At 43.6% G+C, this 15,910-nt stretch overlaps 1 protein-coding gene across 6 annotated transcripts in view; it reads right to left on the bottom strand.

Moving 5' to 3' along the window:
- The window catches only part of RBFOX1 (RNA binding fox-1 homolog 1), a 1,962,285-nt gene that overhangs the window by 638,612 nt on the left and 1,307,763 nt on the right, over positions 1-15,910 (bottom strand). The gene's annotated exons all lie outside the window — the stretch shown is intronic.

Genomic DNA, 15,910 nt, shown 5'->3' on the forward strand with positions numbered 1-15,910 from the left:
GAATGAATTACCTAAAAGAAGAAGCAACCCAGGTCATAGTGAGTTGAATTGTGCCCACCTCTCTGCCCCCTCAAAATAAAAGGTATGTCCAAGTCCTATCTCCTGGTGTTGTGAAGATGGGTGTGGCTTTCTTAGAGGTAGAGTCTTTGCAGATGTAATCAAGTCAAGGATCTCTAGATGAGATCATCTGGTATTTAGGAGGGGCCCTACATCAAGTAAGGGTGTCCTTATAAGAGAAAGTAGGGTGGACCTGACACACACAAGAAAGAAGGCTTTGCAGAAACAGAAGCAGAGACTGGAGTTACCCTGCTACAAGCCAAGTACCATTTGGGGCCACTAGAAGTGGGCAGAGACTAGGAAGCATCTTCCTCTAGAACCTTCAAAGGAGAACGGCCCTGCAGACACCTTGATTTCAGAATTCTGACCTTCAGAATCATGAAATAATAAATACGTGGGGTTTTCAGTCACCAAGTTTGAGGCAATTTGTTACAGCAGCCCTTGGAAATGAATGTAGAGAAAGAGCTTGAAAACGGTGTGGTGGGCCCCAGCGCTGTCTGCACTGCTCAGCTCTGCTGTCCTCCCTATACCTCAGCCTCTGGAAGGTTCTCCCCAGGAGGTAACAAAACGGTCACCAGCAGTAGCTCGGGGTCCACATCCCACCAGCTTCACAGCCCAGGCATTTTTGTCCTTTTGGCCTGGCTTGTGTCCTGTGCCCATGTCTGAACCAATCTCTGCATCCGGGAGAGGGGTGTGCCGACTGAGGAGGTCAAAATCTGGCTTCTGCACCCTCCCCTGGAACTAAGAGGTAAAGGGGGGATGTCAGGGAGACAAGATGCTGGTCTTCTCTCCAAGGCAAAGGGAGTGTGATATGTGACTTATAACATGAAATATATATTTGGTCTTTGTCCCTCCTTATGCACAGAGCTCCCAAAGCTCTTGGAATTTCCTAAGTGATGGGACAGATAAAGGTGCTTCTCGTTATGTTATGAGGTAACTTCTGGACCACATCTGAGGATGGGGGCTGGTTGTCAGGAGAACCAACCATGTGCTTAGAGGGTTTAACTTTTAGTCCCATCCACCTCACCTCCGGGAAGGAAGAGAGGCTGGTAGTTGAGTTCAGTCACTAATGGTCAATGATTTAACCAATCGTGCCTGTCTAATGAAGCCTCCATAAAAGCCCCACAGGTGGGGTTTAGAGAGCTTCTAGCTTGGTGAACACCTGGAGAGGCTAGAAGCGTGGCATGCAGGGAAGAGCATGGGAGGTCTGTGCCCTCCCCATATACCTTGCCCGACACATCTCTTCCATCTGGCCGTTCCCAAGTTATACCTTTTTTTTTTTTTTAAAGATTTTATTTATTTATTTGACAGAGAGATAGAGAGCACAAGTAGGCAAAGAAGCAGGCAGATGGAGCCCAAGTTATACCTTTTTATAATAAACCTGTGATCTAGTAAGTTAAATATTTCTCGAAGTTCTGTGAGATGCTCTAGCAAATTAATGGAATCCAAGAAGGGATCTATGGGAACCTCCCATCCATAAGAGGTCACTCAGATGGCACAGGTGGCAACCCGGACTGGCCACTGGCCTCTGAAGCTGGGAGAGGAGAGTGGTGTGGGACTGAGCCCTTCACCATCTGATGCTGTATCCAAGTAGACAGCGTCAGAATTGAGCTGAATCACAGGACACCCAGCAGGTGCCAGAGAGCTGCTTGGTGGTGTAAAGAAAAAAACCCACATATTGGAATTTCCTGGGACCATTTCAGGGGGCAAAGGGGACAGGAGGCAGGAAGGGAGGAAGAAGGGGGTCTCTCCTGAAGACAAGATTGGTAAGTTTGGGTGGGGCTGAGAAAGGCCCAGAGGAAGGGATGTCAGAAGGAGGTCTCTGAAGAGTGTCTGAAGCCCTGGGTCCAAAGGCACACAGAATGAGCCAGAGAGAAAGAAGTCACCCCCTGGAGATCAGGCCTAGAAATGGGATTTCATTCCCACTTCTGCCGTCGTCCCTGCTGTGATTAAGTTCAAGATAGGATTCTTAGAAACTTGAAATGTGCCTTTCGGAAAATCCATTCAAATTTGACAGTTATCAGATGTATTGAAAACAGTAGTTTTTGAGAGATTAAAAACAGAGAGAGTTTAATATGCCCGCACTCTTTCCCCTCCTCATAAACACGGCTTCACAGAATCTGCCCGTCCCCCCGAGCTGAGCGGGCAGAGGCACTTTTAAAATACAATCAGCAACCGAGTGAGTATTTCACAGATGAGAAGGCGCACGCTTCCCAATCCATGGTATTCTGAAAAGGTGGATTTTAATTTCCTAAAAGACAAAGCCGAGAGAAAAAGAAAACGCCTATCTCCATGCACTTAAGAACTATAATATTACTTAGATGGTGAAGTTTTATTCTGAAAAATGACTGTCAATTATGATTAATATTCTCCTTATAATTAATTCAAAATCTTATTAAAATCAAACTTTTATAACTTTATGTATCACCATGCTGCCTATGTCAGGATGGAGAATATGCCTTGCCATTAATTTTACCTGTATCATTTCTCAGTTCTCAAAAAAGGCAATAAAAGATACCTCCTTGAAAATCAGCAACGCCGGGCCACCCTCATCTCCATAATGACACAATTTTCAATTCACGCCTCATTTTCATTAATGTTTCTGGCCATAAATTTTTAAGCATATGATAAAAAATTTCTGAAGCGGCATAAAACTAACATGAAGAGAGAGTTCATTAGCATGTGACCCTAATTAGAAATTCCATATTAACTTCCCATTTCTACTTGTGCATATCCAGTGTCATCACATCTCATTCTAGACCGTGCTTCCACATTGTTGGGAGGAAATATTCCTTGTGGTTGTTTAATTCTTCGGCTTTATTTTTAAAACGATCCATGTGTTTCCTCTGTTATTGAATAAGTCAACAGACAATTGTATCACACGACGCCTTCTGTGTCACAAATTATCCGGAAGAATTGTGAGAAGGTCCTTGCCCAATGCTTTATTAATGATACCAGATCATAAAAGGGGGGGAAATATGCTGACTCTGTCTCTTTTCTAATGTTGGATGATAAAAATGCTACTTCAGGATTCAGAAGGTTAAGTTCTAATGTGTATTTTGAATAGAGTGTGTTAGAATAATTGCCTCATAAAGCAAAGCATTCCCGCCTGCTAACGGCTGCATAGTGCAGGGCTCAGCAAAGACGGGCAAGCTTACTGGAAAAAATGCTGTGCCTCAACTTTTGTAGCCCTCCCGTATTAAGTTAACTTTCCCCTCCCCTTGCTTTTCAAAAAAGGTATAAAATCCCATCACCCGTCTTTCCAGCCTGGATAAGCTGCTGCCTTTAACACTGGTGAGAGCTAGTCTCCAAAGATGGCTCCCTGATGAATTGCGCATCCCTCTGTCTTCACCCCTGCTTTGTGTCTTCCCCTGGCTGTGCTTGGGCTGGTCCTGTATAACTAGCAGCATGTGCTGGATGTGATGCCATGTGACTTCTGGGGCTAGGCCATAAGAAGTCTTGCAGCTTCGTCTTGAGTCCCTTGAACATGCACTCTGGAGAAAGCCAGGGGCCATTTAAGGGATCGGACCAACGTGAGACTGCCATGCATTGAGAAGCCCAAGCTGTCTACGTGGCAAGAGATGGCTGGCCAATCGTGAGTTGTTCTAGCTGACCCAGCCCAGATGCCAGACAAGTGAGAAAAGAAGTCACCTTGGATGTCCAGCCCATTCCAACCCTCTGATGACTCCAGCTCCGGATGCTTTCCCATTGCAACCACATGAGAGACCCCCAGCGAGAACTGCCCAGCTGAAAACCAGTCAACCCACAGGGCTATGAGAGATGGTGGAAATTAGTTTGCAAAGCCCTAAGCTTAGCAATATTGTGATATGATACGATAGATAACCAGAACAACATCATTCCATAAATAGCAGGCAAGGAAGGGAGGCAACGGATTTAAACCACCCATTTCTGTCTCCCACACATGAGCAGAGGCAAGAGCCAAACTGCCCCTATTAGTCCTCGGTCTTAAATTTTTCTTCCTCATGCCATGTTTACTCCTCATTTAGTGTCTTCAGTTCTACCTCTTTGTGAAGTATATAAGAAGGTCCAGCATGTGGTCTCTTGACAAATGCAGGTGAAACTAGAAGAAAATCAAGTCCTGCTCATTTTTCCTTTGAGGCCAGGCTTGACACAGAAAAAAAAAATCAATGCCAAAGGTTCGGGGGTGGTGGATAATTAATGTAGAAAACGACAAATGGGGAATCCACAGCAAGACCTTCTAAAAACTCATCACCCATCCCCTTGAAGTCACACTCTTCATAGAAAAGGGCCTCTCCTCTGACTGTCCCCAGACACCACAGGTCCTGCCTCTCTGCAGGCCCTCTGGTGTATCCTCCCACCCCTGGCCTCACTTTCTCCATCCGTCCCCTGATTTGGCAATTTGGCCCAACAACCCTGGCCTCTGATGCTCTTATTCAGTTTTGCAAAACAAACTGAAGGTAACTAGCTTGATCTTAAAAGTGTCCTTGTCCTCATTAAAAAGGAGCTTGGGGTAGGGAAATAAGGCATAAATATTCTCTTATTGCTGTCACGTGAGGAACAAAATGCACCAGCCTACAGCATCAATATTATGCCACGACACACACAAAGGAGCAAAAACTGCCCTTTGAAAGAGCATGCAATGAACAGAGTTAATGCCACAAGATTCACATTTTGCTTAAAGTGTGATTATTTTAGAGACCTCTAACCAGTGGGATGTAGGACAGAAATCTCATAATCAATTAGTCCAGAATGTAGAGGAATGTTTGCATGCGTGTGTCTGTGTGTGTGTGCGCACAGGTGTGTGCACACCGGGTTTAAAGGTGGAAAGGAGGGAAAGAATAATGTATCAGTGACTTACTATGGTAAGTCTTGGGACTTGGGACTTTCCTTATATTAAATTTTATCCTCACAACAGCCTTGTAAGGTTGGAATAATTAGCCTTCCTGACTTCATAGATGAGGACAGGATTCAGAGAGAAGAGGTGACTTAACCCAAGGTTATAAAGCTGATAAACAAGAGAAATGGGGCTTGGACGCCTCCATCTGTCTCCAAATTTGGTTCCTAAATCAGGCCATGCTTCAAGGTCTTCTGGAGAGGCTGTCCTCGGGGGCTCCGTCGCATACCTCGAAGTAAGCCTGGGTAACGGTACTTACAGCACACTCCCCAGGTGCACCGGACAGGTATGGGAGAACCACCCTTGAAAAGTCATTCATCTTTAGGCCTCAGTTTCCCCATCTGCAAAATGAAGTGGTTGTGGGAAGCTATTCCTAAGGATCTTGGCAGTTTCAACCATCTAGGTTATAATTAACATTGCATGAGGGTGAGGGGTGCAAAGAATGAAGATACCAACAATGTATTATCTCTTAACTATCATATTTTTATTAAAACAAATAAATGTTTCAGCAAAATTATGTATTAAACAGAGGTTTGATCCTGCCTGACAATTTATAGTCATGTAATTTTTAAAATGCCAGTCATTAAATACAAAAGAGCGACTCATCTACGCATGCCAGAACTATTAATGGATGGGGGCATGTTATTGCAAATATAAATCAACTCCTCAGATCTTAAAATGCCATAAATAAGCAAGTCTCTGTGCCAAAATTCGTGAGATGACCAGAATCACTTCGCTGATTTATTACATACCACCTTCATAATCAACACCCTGTTGATCTGCCACTTTCTTTTTACATAAATATGTGAATAACTTTTTGACATCAAAATAAATCATAGCTACTCGATCTAAAATCTAACTTCAAAAATGCCTGCAAAGGTGACTGACACTTCGGTGTCGTCTGTTATTCTGTGTTAGAGCCTTGTCGACAGAGAAGTTTTATTTCTCCCTGTCGTCATTTGACTGATAGGTGGACTTGGCTCAATAATCTTGTCTCAACTTTGCGTAGACCTATCAGATTTGTAACAACGTAAACACTTTTATAAATTACAGGTTACTCTTCCATCATAAGAGGGATACAATTAGGAGAAAAGAAAATCTTTATATAAATAATCGTCTTGGGCCACTGATGCGCAGACAGATTCAATTAATCCAGCCAGCCACTGTTCTTCTCTGCTGTATCAGTTGCAAACTGGTCTGAAATCTTGATGTTCAAAGCCAAACCTATAAAATTAATTGTTATCCTTTACATATATAAAAATGTGTGTGTGCATGTGTATGTACGGCATGCCCAGTAGAATAGTGTGGTCTCTATGTTAAAAGTTATTCAAGTATGCTCAGTTCAGCTGCCTTAGATCACCTGACTCAGAGTAAGTCTGAGTTATTTAGGTTCTATTTGTTTAAACTGAAGTTACTTTTCATTTGAAGAAAGAGCCCCATGGCTAACAAAAGTCTGAGAGCACTAGACATACATATCCAGCTTAGCAACGTAAAAACGAATCATCATATTTATTTTTCTTTCCAACTAAAAGAAGCATGCACCTTAGCTTTTACCATTGGAAGGCCTTCAATTTTTTTTTTTTTAATTTTTAAAAATTTTTTTTAAGGATTTGTGGCTTGGTTTCTCCACCTACAAAATGGAAATAATAATGCCTGATATACATGGTCAGGCTAGGGGAGGATGTATGGTTCTACCAACGCCACTCTTTCTGAGTTTCATTTCCAAACGGTCTAGCTTCACTATTTTGACAAAAGTGGGACTGCACCTTTTTGCACATGTAGATTAAGAGAATTTTTTTCAGACGTCTGCAGGGATCAGGAGAACTTTACCTTTACATTGCTCTTTTAGAATCAGAAATCCATAGAAGTGAAAACAGAGGCTCTGTTCTTTCCTATAAAGACAGCAGGGAAGGATTTCTCCATCAGAGGTGCCATGTTGATCCCTGACAATGGCTCTGTGCTCTGCATAGCACATCTGGAGAAATGTCTGCCTCACCGAATCCGTGTGGTGGAAGTGACACCACATGCAAGACATCTGACTACCCTCTCTCTCTTTCATCTCTCACTGTGATAGAGACTATGTAGAGAGATGGCAGAGGGGGAGAGAGAGAGAGATCTGAGTAGTCCCAGCTATTCCAGCTCTGCTAGAGACTGAATGTTTGAGTCCCTCAATATTCTCATATGGAAACATAACCCCTACTCTGTTGGTATTTGGAGATGGAGCCTTTGGGAGGTGATTACATCGTGAGGATGGAGCCCTAGAGAATGGGATTAAAGCTCTTATTAAAAGAGGCCCCAGAAGGCTCCCAACCCCCCTCCCCCATGCAAGGACAGGGTAGGAAGACGTCTATGAACCAGAAAGTAGGTTCTAACCAGGCACAGAATTTACTGGCACCTAGATCTTGGACTTCCCAGACTTTACAAATGTAATAAATATATTTCTGTCGTTTAAGAGCCAACCACTCTATGGTATTTTTGTTAGCAGCCTAAATAGACCGAGATGAGCCCCTACTCTTTGAGTCTTCCAGCCTAGAGATGTGAGTAGGAAGTCTTCAAAACAACCTCAGACCCAAGTTTCTGGAACCACAGGAAAAGTCCTAAGAAATGTCTGCCTGTGCTCAGTTGCCAGATTCTTGAGCAAAGTAAGTGAATGCTATTATTTTAAGCCACGGCATTATGGCAGTTTTTAGGCTGCTGGAATTAGCTGGAACACCCCAGAAGAATCATGAAAGATTGCCCCAGTTTCTAGTCCACAAGCAGCTGAGCAGATGCCCTTAGGAAGTGAGTGACTTCATTCTACTAACAAAAAGTCGAAATCGGTAATAGACCCACTAACATCTGTTGTGATAGAGACCTTCTGTCCCTCGATTAGATGAAGGTCATCTACCCATGTTTCATGGCTCCTCCTCTCTTCCCTTTCCTGAGCAATAGCACCTGCTCAGGGTTGCTCCCCCAGGTCATCTCTTCTCGTTCCTCAGCTCAACCTGTACCTTGCCTCTTTCTTCATCATGGGAGAGACTCAGACCTTCTATACAAGGCACACAGCACCTGGGTATGTACAGCTGGCCCATGAACAACATAGGTTTGAACTGTGCGGATCCACTTATATGTGGATTTTTTTAATATAAATACAGTAAAAGACCGTACATGCATTTTCTCTTCCTTATGATTTTCTTAGTGTTTTCTTTTCTCTAGCTTACTTTATTGTAAGAATACAGTATATAATACATATAAAATACAAGATATATATTAATTGATGGCTTATGTTATTGGTAAGGCTTGTGGTCCACAACAGGCTAGTAGTAGTTAAGATTTGGGGGGAGTTGAAGGTTGCATTTGGTATCTGACTGTGCAGGAGGTCAGTGCCACTAATCCCCATGTTATTCAAGGGTCAATTATATTGTATTATCTTAATGTTATAGAAATAAGTCTTCTCACTCACATACAATTTCTAAGCCAGAAGAAAAACTGCCAAATACCTTCAATCCAATTCAAGTCATCAAACATTTATGGAACATCTACTCTGCACCAGGCACTGGGGATACTAAACTCCGGAGTCCTTATCCTCATTCTCAGTATGCGTACTGTTAGCGAGTAGTGGGTGGTGAGCGGTGGGTAGGGAGGCAGGCATCTGACAAACAACTGTGGTTCAATGGGGTAACACAATGGGTGTGTAGATGAAGCTGTGAGATGCAGAGGAGCTTGCGGTTCTGTTCAGAGAAAGGTGTGTGTTCAGGGAAAACCTACTGAAACAGAAAATAGAGCCAGCTTTAAAGAAAGAGGAGTTCAAACAGGCAGAGGGGGTGAGAATGGCATTCCCCCCAGGTGTGGCCTGAACACAAGCAGAAGAACAGAAGGAATTAGAAAATCCCAGTGTTAGGGACACAATTGTGTCCCCCCAAAATTCATGTTGAAGCCCTAACCCCCAGCCTGACTGTATTTGGAGATAGGATATTTAAGGAGGTAATTAAGGATAACTGAGATCATAAGGGCGAGGCCCTAGGCCCATAGGAACAATATCCTTATAAGAAGAGGAAGAGACAGTAGGGATGTGTGTGTAAAGAGAAAAGGCCATGTGTGGACACAGCGAGAAGGCAGATGTCCACAAGCCCAGAGGCCTCAGGAGAAACCAAACCTGTTGACACCTTGATCTTGGCCGTTCAACTTCCAGAACTGTGAGAAAATGAATTCCTGATATTTAAGCTGTCCAGTCTTGCTATGGAAGCTCTAGCAGACTAATATATGCTGAAATAAGTAAAAGTCATCAACAGAGCCTGTTACAATGAAGGGAAGGAACAAAAGTTGAGCAAATACTGAAAGCCAAGTGGTACATTATTTTTCTTCTGTTTCTTAATGGTTTGTGTTGTGAAACAGAGTGTGTCTCTTCATGAAAGTGTTTCTTAGAGTCTTTTGTTTCTGTGTCCTCATTGTGTGGTTTCTAATATAGAAGTTAGACTTTGGGGGGTAAAAGGTATCAGTTACATATCACTATATAAACCAAAAAAATGATCAATAATGAAATTTCAGAGGAGAAAAGAACCTTGAATTTATCTGAGTCCTTTCCCTCTAATTAACAAATCACATTCCACAGAATTGGGTCTCTTTTCTGCCGAGAATCCCTTCCTTTCAGAAATTACAGCAAACTATCCCATTCCATGGCAACATAACTTCTCATTCGGGGCAATGTCAGTGCCCATGTAGAGAATAATTCAGGGACTTAACAGAGATCATGTCCCTTAAACTCTTAGCACAATTCCTGGCACATGGTAGTTTCAATGAATGCCTGCTGTGATTGCCATTCCTCATGTGGAGGACAGAGGTTAAGACTCCACACCAGCTCTCTGGCTGTCTTTTAGGAATCGGCCAACATGTTGAGTCGAAGCCTCTGTTTTCCTGTCTCATGTTTTCTCAATATTCTCTCCTTCCCTCCCTCATGTTTTCTCCCTGGTCACTGTGGTTGGTTCATGGATGGATGGATGGATGACTTTAGCAGCCAATCAAATACCTCCCTGGAATCTATGTCACAGTTATCAGAAAAGATATTTCCTCTTCTGGATTGTTAGGACATTTTCTGCTCTGTAGAGAAACCAACAAAAAAATGGAGGATCATATGATAGAGAAGGGAGTCCCTGATAACACTGTAACATCATCTATCCATACATATGTACATATACTTTCATATATGTGTGTCGATATTTGTGCTTGCCTAGGGTATATATGTTTGTTTACTACTTGTTAATGCTGGTCAGTCTAAGGATTATAGGAAATACTGCCCAGATTTCTCTGTCTCTGTCCTTCAGCAGGTTTGCTCCCTGTGATAGGTTTAAACATAAATGGTGCCCCTACCTTAGTCCCAACTTACCGTGCCCATGTCAGACATTGCTAATCGGTTGCAACACAATTTCCCACTAAGCCTCTCTACCCTTTTTCTCAACAGAGTACTTGAGGTAGCCACTACTCATCAGTCGAATTTGGCCCTCCAGAAGAAACCCTTCTGCCATGCCTGCATCATTCTAACTTTCCATGCTGGTTTCCTGACTCCTCTTTCTGATAGTTAAGTAAAGTGTTTCCAAAGTAAATGGGTGGCTCTGGTTAAAGTTTACTTCCAAAACCTGGCTTCGCAGTGAGAAAGCACGTTTGCATTTTTTATTGGTTCGTGATCCACTCCCTCTCAAATCCCCAAGAAATTAAGGCTTAGGGAGATAATATAGCTTGCCCCGGGTGACAAAGACAGAGCAAAATTCAAATCCAGTTCTGTCTGGTTCAAAGAAGGGTTTTCATTCCTCCAAAGGCTAGCAGCAGCGAGCCAGGAGGAAAGACAATGAGGATCCAGGGCCATTCATGTATGAGAGGGTCCCTCCCATCCCACATCTCCTTCTGCTTCCTTTAAATGTGTCCCTTCATTCTTCCTAGAACATATGTTCCCAGCCAGTTGAAATAAGGCCAGTTGAAGACAGAAGCTCTGTTCCCCCGTCTGTCCCTTCTCTTAGGGAATCAGAGAGAGCGATTAAGATTTAAAGTCTCAGGCTGCACACTCAGGTGTCTCTGTAATCTTACCTTTTAAAGACAGTTACATCTCATCCCATCAGTGGGAAGGATGACCTCACTCCAAAATAAAAACGAACAATAATAAACAGGAAAAGAGAGGCTTCGACTCAACATGTTGGCCGATTCCTAAAAGACAGCCAGAGAGCTGGTGCGGAGTCTTAACCTCTGTCCTCCACATGAGGAATGGCAATCACAGCAGGCATTCATTGAAACTACCATGTGCCAGGAAATGTGCTAAGAGTTTAAGGGACATGATCTCTGTTAAATCCCTGAATTATTCTCTACATGGGCACTGACATTGCCCCGAATGAGAAGCCTGAGGCAAAAAAAAAGTTAAATCACTTGCTCAAGCCAACACAACTAGGAAGTGGCTGGAATCCAAATACAACTCAAGGAGCTCCAAAACCCAAACTCACATGATCACTTCTAAGGTTTCTGAGACTAAGTTTCAAATGCAAGAAGCCTAGAGGGAGGAAGGTTTTCAGGAAGCCCCAGTGGGGTGGGGGAATTAAAATGAGGAGGGAAGTTAGGCAGTACAAAGTCCATTAGAAAGCCAATTGACACTTTGGGTGGAGCTTACCTCCATCACAAAACCCTGGGAGTAAGCCTAGAACACAGGGGTGGGTTCACAGTGTGGGTAAGCAACATAGGGCTAGTAGAAGGCCAGCCAGCCAAATCCAGCCCACTGCTTGGTTTTGTAAATAAAGTTTTATTGGAACACAGCCATGCCTATGTTATTGTCCCTGGCTGCTCTCCTGTTACAATGGCAGAGTTGAATAGTTGTAACAGATCATATGGCCCCCAGAACCTAAAATATTGACTGTATTTTGTCCTTTAAAGTAAAATACCTGCCAAACCCCATCTCAAGTTATCCCACCTGGGATATTTATATACCAAAACCTGAGCCACACATTAAAGATTATTGGGGAAGTGTGCTTTAATTTCTTCCAACCTGACATTTGTGTGGGCAGAGCTGGCTTCAGAGAAACCCTCCCCCGCCCCCCCCCAAAAAAAAACAACCTGAAACTGAAAGACACATGTAGAACTCAAGATAGATTGTCTTGAAATGGTAAATGCCCCCCAGGGAATGGGGTAGGATAGCCACTAATGTCCTTTGTTCCAAAAGCAAACTTGCAAGTTGCCAACTGGTAGCCCATCAGCCACAGAATTGATTTGCTCGGCCATACAGTTTTCCAAAACTGTGAATTAGTCGATTTCCCATTTTAAAAATCCAAATATTCGACTTTTTCTCAAAAATCAGAAAATGTGGCACCACTGAGCCTATATTCCTCTATGCCATTTAGAAATGGCATACATTGCCTGGTCATTAATATGTTGTTGGCTTTGACAGATTATATGAACTGCGTGGCCCTAGGTAAGCATCTGAGTTTGAGACCCCTGGTGGACACATTATCACCATCCTAATAGGCTAAGAGAGGTTACATGACTTGCCCAAGGACATGTGACAAGTGGCTGAGCTGGAACTTGGCTGCCAATTCACTTTCCTAAGCAGCCTGAGGTCACAGCTCCTTTTGTCCAGACTCTCATCCCTATGTACTACACCCCCACCTCTGCAAGACCCCAGTAAAAGATCTCTGGGTGCAGAGCTGGCCTCTGCTCTGTCCTCACAAAGCCTGAATAATGCATTAGAGAACACGGATGCAGAATGTTAAGATAAGAATAAATGCTGCTACAAGTCATGACTCTTTTCACCCAAGAGGAGCAAAGAGTACTCAATACAGCAGTCAGCCTTCATTCTTATGGACAGGAGAGCTGAGAACTGCAAATTCACCCTCCTCCCTCCCCAGGAATCAGCCACCACCAATCAATTGGAGCTGCTAATTGGATTCTGACAAATCATATTCAAAGCCCCCTATTTCTTAGGGTTTTTCTCCAGTTTGCATGGATGAGATATTCCCATGCAAGGGAGCCATGGTGATGGCAGTTTATCCAAGCATACAAAAGGGCAGAGAGGTTGCACAGATAACCGTGTATCGACTAAGCCACAGAAGCGGTCTGGTCTCTTGCACTCTTGAGACTGGAATGTATAGCCATAACTCCTAGAAAAACCAGAGAGTGGCTTAAGTTTCAGTCTGAGATCTAGGAAAGCCAGTCTCTTAATGCACACATTTCCTACGAGAAGATCTTCAGAATACACCAGGACCTGAACATTTACTGTAGTGTCTAAATGGTGTCTCTCCTGATGAGATGAGGGTCCCCAAATGCAGGGCAACTGATTGGGTGGAAGCTGGTGGCACCGGAGGCAGATTCACCCGAAGCAGAACAAAGGAGATAGAAGTTTACTGAGTACACTGCAGGGGAGCGGCGGGCAGGGCAGCAAAGGAGAGGTTGCCTTCGAGGAGACAGTGGGTGGGGGCTGTTTTTAAAGGAGGTATGGAGACATATGGAATTCTCCCTTTCTTGGTCACTGAGCCTGGTGGTAAGTAGCCCACTGGTCAGTTGTGCCTACGGCTATTTTCAGATGGGTCGCCTGCTGGGCCTGGCTGTCTTCAGCCAGGTGGTTGCTCTGGGCCTTTGTACATTCCATCGCTCAAGCCTGTCTCTAAAAGCGGCCTCTCTACTTACTATTGCTTCCATTACTGCCATGTGATCCAAGCCTTCGTTACCTACAAAGAAGTGAGAGAAGCAAGGTAGCACAGGAAAGATTCCATGCAAGGTGTGGCCTTAAATAGAGCTTAGAACTGCTTTGACCTGATCTATAGATTTGGGGCTCCGCAGAATAAAATGCTATGTAGGGCTGTCTCACATTAAGGTAAAAGGGCTAGCCTTTTTGCACCTGGATCAGTCACTGACTATTGACTGACCCCCTGTAAGGATTGTGTAATCTCTCAGGCAAGGCAGGTCAAAACCATTTGGCCAAGGGCAGGTCTGTGAAGAGGGGCCAGTGGGAAACCATTAGCAAGCAACAAGCATGCAGCTGGGGGATGGACACAGGAGTTCAGTAAAGGGGATCTGGTCCGAGCACCAATAGCATCTAGAATAAGAGATCTCACTTCGAGCTCCCTCTGTTGAGTCCTTGGAAAGAAGAGCCATGGGGAGTCCAGTTTGCTCTGTTCAGCCATGAAATATGTCAGAAAAGGTGCATGGTGATTTTGAGCTTCCATCTTGAACCCTGACAGAAACCTAGAGCTGTGTGCTTTGACAGGCTTCTGATTGTTAGAGCCATTCAAAGCCCACCCAGACAGAATGCCCTCCTCAAACCTATCTAAAGTCAGCCATCTTCTCTGATAGTGACGTGGAGACAGTATGTAATGATCATTTAAAATTGTTTTCCTGCTAGAGAGTCTTTGTCTCCCAAGAGAGCCCCTAATTGGTGTGTCATCAGGGACTCCCTAGTCTCAGGCCTGCATGAAATTCAGACAACATCCCATCCTTCTCTTCATCCCATTCAGCCTTCATCTCTGCCCTAGCACCACCCTCTGCCCTCAAATACCCACTATATCTTGTTCACCAAATAGCATGCATTCATGTATTCTTGCCTTCATGGCACTTCCCTGTCAGCCTCACTCAATGGCTGCATTTCCTAGGAGACAGGGATGCTGTCAACACAATTAAAGCTCATCCTGACCTGTCAGACCCTCCTTCCACAATAATGAGTATGGGTCCATCAGTCTCTCCCCTCTCGGGACAGCTACTACTTTTCTCAGACCTACCAGACCAAAGCCATTTGTCTACATCCATCCATCTTTTCCTCATCAGGAATACCTCCATGACAGATCCACTTTATAGACAAACTCATCCTTATAACATCTGACGGGGGGCAGGGAGGGGGTGGTGTCATTGAGCAGGTAGGAAAGTTCTTGCTGAAACTTCAAGTCTAATGGGGGACAGGAGCGAGAACCTTCGAGAAATTCACCAGCATAGTCCCCTACTTAGGGCAAGGGAGAAATGGCCTAAGGTTGATGATGCTTCTGCTGTATGTTAGAGAATTTTCAGAAAACTCAGGTTCCACATGCTGAGCTTCTTACTGAAAGCCACACAAATTCAAATTAATTAATTAATTAAAGCCCATTTGAACCCAGATCTGTCTGGCTCCATGAAGTGGGAGCTTCATATTACACCATGCTCCCTCAAGTCATGGTGGGCCCACTGAGCAGATAGCTGCCACAGACACCCTTCAAAAGACAGAGGAGAAAAGAAAGGATAGGAGAAATACACATAATGAGATGACATTCCAAAGAGGATTTGATTATTGATACACGCATGCACGCGCGCGCACACACACACACACACACACACACACAAGTCCCTGAATACCCAGGTTTTTGGTTCTCTCCAAGAGAATGGATTAGATTTAGGGGAATTTCATTAAAGGTTCAAAGAATTATTCTTCCCTTCATCAATATTTACCTGAACCATCATTATCATCACTAGCTCATCAGTTTTTGCTGTGTGGACAGAGAGGAGATTAGAGAAGCTTTAGCTGGTCCTGAATCGTTAAGTTCCAGGAATTTTCTGAAGGGAAATGGGCATCACGTTTGAGCCTTTGCTTTGAAAGATCTCACAAATTTCAGGTTGGTCACACCAACTGCAGCAACTGGGACTCCACACTCAAGCTCCTTTCCTTGTTCCACCTTTTAAAAACACGCTATGTATGGTATAAATTATGCAAAGTTTAAATATTACCCAGGCCATTTTTACTGTCTCATTTAAACATGAGTTTTGATTAAATAATATATTTATGGAGTGGAATTCAGTAATAGACAGTAAATTACCAGGAGCCTTGACGTTTATCTTCCACCATCTACATGAAATCCTCTTAATGAAAAACTCTGAAACTTGGTTAAGATTCCATGCAGAGCAGAGCACATTCGTTAACCTAGATAAAGATAGATGTTTACGATATATATAATAAACATCTATTTTATACATATACAAACGTAGCTAAGTAAAACTTTGGGCCAACTT

Source organism: Leptonychotes weddellii, chromosome 5 (assembly GCF_054177405.1).
Source record: "Leptonychotes weddellii isolate Sample4059 chromosome 5, ASM5417740v2, whole genome shotgun sequence".
Lineage (NCBI taxonomy): Eukaryota > Metazoa > Chordata > Mammalia > Carnivora > Phocidae > Leptonychotes > Leptonychotes weddellii.